Genomic DNA, 6,500 nt, shown 5'->3' on the forward strand with positions numbered 1-6,500 from the left:
GGGAACTAAATATCTTTAGTTGTCGAAACTAATCCTTTTTCTCAGTGTAACCAAATTTCCAAAGTACAGACTTTACTAATCTTTTTCCACCAGGCCCTCACCCCTTTATTTTGGCTAGCGACTTCGACGCTTGGAGTCCACTTTGGAGTTCTGTTTCGGCGAATGCCAGAGGACGTGCAATTGAAGACGCCATTTTAATCTCCAACAGTGTCATTTTAAATGATGGATCCCCTGCCCACTTCTCCACCCATAATACCTTGACCCATATTGATCTTACCCTCTGCTCTGCATCCCTCTCCCCCAAAGTGTCATAGCGCCTCTTAGATGACCTTCATTGTAGTGACCATTTTCCTATTATTTTCACTATCCCTTCCCGTCCTTTAAAGTTTTTCAAACCTAGGGTCTACTTCAAAACTGACTTAGCTGACTGGGCAAAATTTTAATACGCCTGCGAAACGTTTTCCTGCTCCTTTCCTGTTTCGTCTAACATCAATCAGGAAGCATCCTGCATTCAAAAAATCACTCGCTCTGCAGCCAACAAAGGAATCCCACTTACACCAACTAGACCAATCCGACCAAGTCCGTTATGATGGAGCAGTGAACTTTCAAAATTAAGAGAGAGCAAACAATATGCGTGGCGTGAGTTCAAGCGCAATCATACCTCCACAAACCTCATTCTGTACAAGAAAGCCAACGCGCTTTTTCGCTGAGTACTAAAGCTGCCAAGGTCGCATGCTTCAGAAAATGTACCAGCATAATGGTGCCTCTTCTGGTACTAAAAAAGTTTGGCCTGACATAAGAAAGCTTACAGGTCTACCCTCGCATTCCCCTCTCTCCTTCCTAAAATCCCCGAATGGCAATCTACTATATCCTCGTGATATAGCTCTAGAATTGGCCTCTCATTTTTCCAACTCCTCTTCTGATTCCAATTTTCCACCTGAATTTACAGCTACTAAGCTTGCCCTACTCCGCGCTCCTCGCCCATCCCCTAATGGACTGACGTCGTCGGCTAGACAATTGGATGCCGATCTTACGCTGCTGGAACTACGATCTGCCCTTTCGGCGGTTAAAGGTAGAACCCCGGGTTTTGATAAAATTTCATACCCCATTATGAACCATCTTCGTATGTCCCTTCTTTCACACCTTCTCAGACATTATAATAACATATTTAAAGTAGGCCACTATCCCCACCTTTGGAAAACTAGTTCAGTCATTCCCATTTTAAAAGTTGGCAAACCCTCGTCTGAAGTTAACAGTTATCGTCCCATATCTCTCCTCCCTTGCTTAGGCAAACTGTCAGAGAAAATTATTGCTACCAGACTTTCATGGTTTGTAAACTCAAAAAAATTCATTCATCACAACCAGGTTGCTTTTAAGAAAGGTCAGGGTACGCTTGATGCCCTCTTACATCGTGACCACGTTATTTCTGATGTCCTGTCCTGTAGGAATCATATATCTTTGATATCACTGGATTTTTTAAAAGCTATAGATCGCATTGGGATCCATTTTTTTTAAGACAACTAGATAAATGGAAGGTTGGGCCGAGAATCTTCAATTTTATAAAATCCTTCCTGTCCAATCGTAAGGTCAGTGTTCTAATTTCCAACATCCGATCTCCTACCTTATCCCTTGATAACGGCACACCGCAGGGTTCTCCCCTTCCTGTTATTCTTTTCAAAATAGCTTTCAATGAACTTAGTGTCATTTTTTCGGATTTTCCGACGGTTTCCCATCAAATATATGCTGATGACGTATTATTATTTTCTAAAAGCTCTGACCTGCACACAGTAATGTCTACCTTTTCAAATATCCTATCCCGAATTTCCCATTGGTCCCTTTCTTCAGGCGCTTCTTTTTCTTCTAGTAAATCTTAAATTACTCCATATTTGTAAGAAACGTAGTTGTTCTATTCCTTTGTGCAATTTTAACGGTGTAAACATTACTTGTGAAGATTCACTTAAGTTTTTAAGTTTAGTATTAGATTCTAAGTATTCTTTCAAAGAACACTGTAAATACTGTCTTCATTCGGAAACATCACGCACTCGAACACCTAAAATATCTTCAGCTATCTACAAGTGTTCTATCTACGCAAAAGAGAATTGCTTGCCGGCCAAATTATCGTTACCAAGATACAATCTTCGCCCTCCTTGGTTACTAAATAAATCTTCTTTGATAAATGAAATTTGCAGTATACTCAAACGTCAAGCTGTGAAGCTGTGTGTTTCTGTGATCTGTTTAAATTTTGTGTTTTATAAAGCTGTTTACGCTTATTAAAATAAAAAATTAAAAAAAGTGTTAATAAACTTCTGGTGCACAATTTAAAGATAAGTAAAGCATCAAAATTTCCTGTAAATTTTATTAATTTAACTTGATATTCTTAACTGCATGTGCCGAGTATTTTGTTTCGTATAATATATTGTTGTTGTACAATTGTTTTTGTTTGTGCACATTGATTTTGCTCTTTTTGTCATTTCTGCTGTTTCATCTTTGTCACAGCTGTTTCCGTTGTGTTTATTAGGTGTCAAATATACAGTGCATTTAAAACTGTTCGCTACATAGCTTTACAACTGATATTTACCAGCTGATTGGTTCACTGATTAATACATCGTTTTCAAAACTGTTTTTGCTTTTTTGCTTCTAAAACCTAAAAATAAATATAATTTTAAACATGTCGTGTATTTACACCAATTGCAACGTTAAAAGCAACTCCTATGTGTCATGCTGGCTCTGCGATGAGATTGCCCATATAAAATGTGCTGGTTTGAGCGGTAGAGTACTAGACACTATTAACGAGGGTAAGGGTCTTCGTTGGTCTTGTTAAAAATGTAGATCAACCGAAGTTGATTTATTTAAATTCTTTAGGCAGTCCAAAAATGGTTTTTCTGAGATCGGGAAGGATCTGTCGGTGCTTGTTGAGAAATTTAAGCATTACGAAAAAATGTTTAGGTCTTTCACTTGTCTCGACAACCCTCCGCCCTCTGAGGATAGCCGAGAAAATAAAGGTGGGCGTGTTAGTAGTCCACCTATAAAGACAGCCACGGATTCTAGTAAAAAAAATCCTCCATCCCAGTCCTTGGAACTTATTAATCTATCTTCTGTCAATGCAGTAATTTGTTAAATTAAAATTTTCAGATGCTCATGAAAGGTATGAAGCCTTCGGCCAGCCTGCTCTTACTTATTTTAATGATTCATTTATTGAGAGAGGACAGTATCGATTTCTTAATGCTGAAAAGCGGATCTGATATATCAAACGTGCTGGAATGAGAGTTAAAATCCTGGCATAAGCAACGGAGTGGGTCGCGCAATTTAAAATTAGTTTTACAAGCTTTCAGAAATAGGGGACAAAAGTGGGGGGGAGGGAACATTAAGGCCAACTTCGCCCAGAAGAAGCGGACTTGAAATTGAGCCTGTTAGTATTTTAACTATAAAAATTGTACCAAGCATTTGCCTGCGGCTGGAAAGTGTAGGAAGATTAATAAGTTTTAATCGGCTCGTATAAGGTGGAAGGTTATATTGAGAATCCCAACGGAAATTTTTTAAAGCAAAAAGGAGGAATTGTTTTTGAATTGATTCTATCTTGTCTGAGTAAATTTGATAACTTGGATTCCAAACCACCGAACCGTATTCCAGAATTGGCCTAACTAATGTTGTTAACAGGGTTTTAGTGATATGAGGGTCACAAAATTCTTTTGACCATCGTCAAACCTTTAGCTTTCTAGACTGTCACATTAATATGAATATTAAAATTAAGCTTAGGATCCATTGTGATACCAAGGTCCACAAAATTGTATATCTGTTCCAGGTTATGGTTACCTATAGTATAAGAAGCGGGATGAACAGCTCTTCGCGAGAAGCACATTACTTTACATTTCTTATGATTTAGAGGCATAAGATTTACTTGACACCAGTAAGCCATGCTTTTATAAGTCTGATTGTAGCAAAGACCTTTCTTTAATTGAAACGTACGATTTATAAAGCTTTACTTCATCTGCATACATTAAGATTTTGGGGAAATATCGTTTATAAAAAGCAAGAAAAGAATCGGGCCTGGGTGACTACCTTGAGGGACTCTTGAAATAAACTCAATGACGGCATAGATAGTATTTTTAAACATTACCCTTTCTGATCCATCATAGAGGTATGAAGAGATCCAACGTAGAAAATTAGGTGGAAGACCAAGAAGATCAAGTTTATAGATGAGCAACGAGTGGCACACTTTGTCAAATGCTTTACTGAAGTCAGTATATATAACATCAACAGTTTTGCTTTCACTAAATGCTTTTGAGATATAGGATGTTAATTGAAGTAAATTTGTAGAAGTTGATTTGCCCTTGCAAAATCCATGTTGACTATATGAAATGCTAGAAAGAGATGGAATGTGTCGTAATCCGGGTTAATAAAGCCCAGTTCGAACACCGAAATATTGAGAAGTTACGGTCCATTTTCACTGACGGCCAGACAAAAAAATTAAAGGGCGGGTAAAAAAGGCAGAACTGGTCTGAGCAAGACATATCAAGTTCGATCACACTCTATTGGGCTAGTGCGAAAGTCTACAGATTTCAAAAAAAGAATGGGTTCCGCTTCCTGCTATACGAACTCTGCAAAAGTGGGCACAAAATGTGCAAATTAATCCTGGTATAATTGAGCAAGTGATTAAGTTGTTATCTTGAACTACACTAATGGACGAGAAACAAATAATAGGTTTGTATAGTAACTTCTCCAGTAAAACATTGCAGCCAGAGCGTAAAAGCAAAATAGAGCGTAAAATTAACAAGAAGATAAAACTAGCAGAAAAAGATACTGAACGCAAAACTAGTAAAAACTTGCAAGTGAATAGTTGTTGCACCCTTTTGATATTCTGCTGTAAACATTTTACTATTTATAAATCAATTTTAAACTCTTTGCTTTTCACACAAGCACTTACACAGCCTAGTACATCATTAATATTTTGATTTCCACTCATTTTACTTTTGTTTGCGCTAAACCAATTCAACAAATGGCGGCTTTTGACATATATTCTTTTTCTTCTTCTGCTAGCTAATTTCTGCTAGTAAAAATTTCACTAGCACGAATTTGCAGCTCTCCCGTGTTATTACGCTCTCGATTCAGTGCTCTTGCAAATTTTTTGGGTTATCATACACTTTTCCAGTAAAAATTTGCAGGTTCCAGTACAAATTAGTACTGGGGCCCTATTCTGTAACTCGAATCGAAAGTTGATTCTATTCGAATTTGTTATTCGATTCGAATTTGGTTTAGCATTCTGTAAAAGTTTCGGATCGAGTTTCTAGTTTTGCGAAAGTTGTGCCAACCTGTGCCAGAATTTTCGAATGTCAAACGTCAAAATACGTAGAAGGAAAACAAGTAAACAACTACATAATTTAAATTAAACAATTGTTATTCATTTTATCAACAAACAAAAAATGGATTCTGTTGCATTGTGTCTGGACGGAGAAATTAATGAAGAGAGAAATGCAAGAAGGGCTATAAGGGATCATTTTAATATTGATGAATTATCGGAAAGAAGGTAAATGCATACATATGTAATGTAACCGGCTATAAATTTAACTTATTAATGATTATATATTTGAAAATATAGCTTCATAAAAAATTTTCGGCTTTCCAAGGATGCCTTCAATTATGTGTTGAGAAGCATAGAACACGAATTACATGCACCTATAAGATCTACGGCAGTAACTCCGACAGTAAAACTTGCTGCTCCTCTAAAATTTCTAGGACAAGGGGGCTATCAGCACCAAATAGGGCAAGACCGTTTTGCATGATTAGCGCAATCCACGACTTCTAAATGTATCACGGTTGAAAAAACTTTATGTCCGAGGCACATAAAATTTGAAATGACCGTGCAAGAAAAGCGTGAATCCAAAAACCATTTCTACTCAAAATTTGGATTACCAGGAAGGTGCTGTTGATGGAACCCATATCCAGATGGTTAGGCCGGTAAAGGATGAACATCTGTTCTTTAACCGGAAGCTAAAGCATAGCATCAATGCAATGGTGGTAAGTTTTTAATACTTACAAGTTTTTGTTCATACCATTTCATAACATTTTTTTATTAGATTTGTGATCACAAGATGTACATAAGAGCTGTGAATGGAGTCTGTGGTGGAGCGGCTCATAATTCTCATGTATGGAGCTTGTCAAACGAACGAAAATATATGAAAGCCCAATACCAAAATGGAGACAAATCATCTTGGATAATTGGTAGGTGACTTTATCCATATGTACTTGTATCACTTAAAGCAATCTTACACGATATATATTTCCATATGTAAATGCTACTTTTGTGATACAATGTAATATATGGTATACACGAGTACATACAAAAAAGTAGCATTTACATATGTAAATGCATATGGTGTTAGTAGCACAGTACTCTGTAACAAACTCTTATATAATCTGTTTTATATTCCAAAACGTACCGGTTTTTACAAATTTGCATGCATTATCTTCTATTTTCAAGGTGATTCTGGATATCCATTAGA

At 36.9% G+C, this 6,500-nt stretch overlaps 1 pseudogene; it reads left to right on the forward strand.

Annotated features, from left to right (window-relative positions):
• Positions 1 to 5,180: 5,180 nt before the first annotated feature.
• LOC118751999 overlaps positions 5,181 to 6,500 on the forward strand; it is a 1,889-nt pseudogene continuing 569 nt past the window's right edge.

Source organism: Rhagoletis pomonella, unplaced genomic scaffold (assembly GCF_013731165.1).
Source record: "Rhagoletis pomonella isolate Grant_MI unplaced genomic scaffold, Rhpom_1.0 Rhpom_scaffold_00001, whole genome shotgun sequence".
NCBI classification, from domain to species: Eukaryota; Metazoa; Arthropoda; class Insecta; order Diptera; family Tephritidae; genus Rhagoletis; species Rhagoletis pomonella.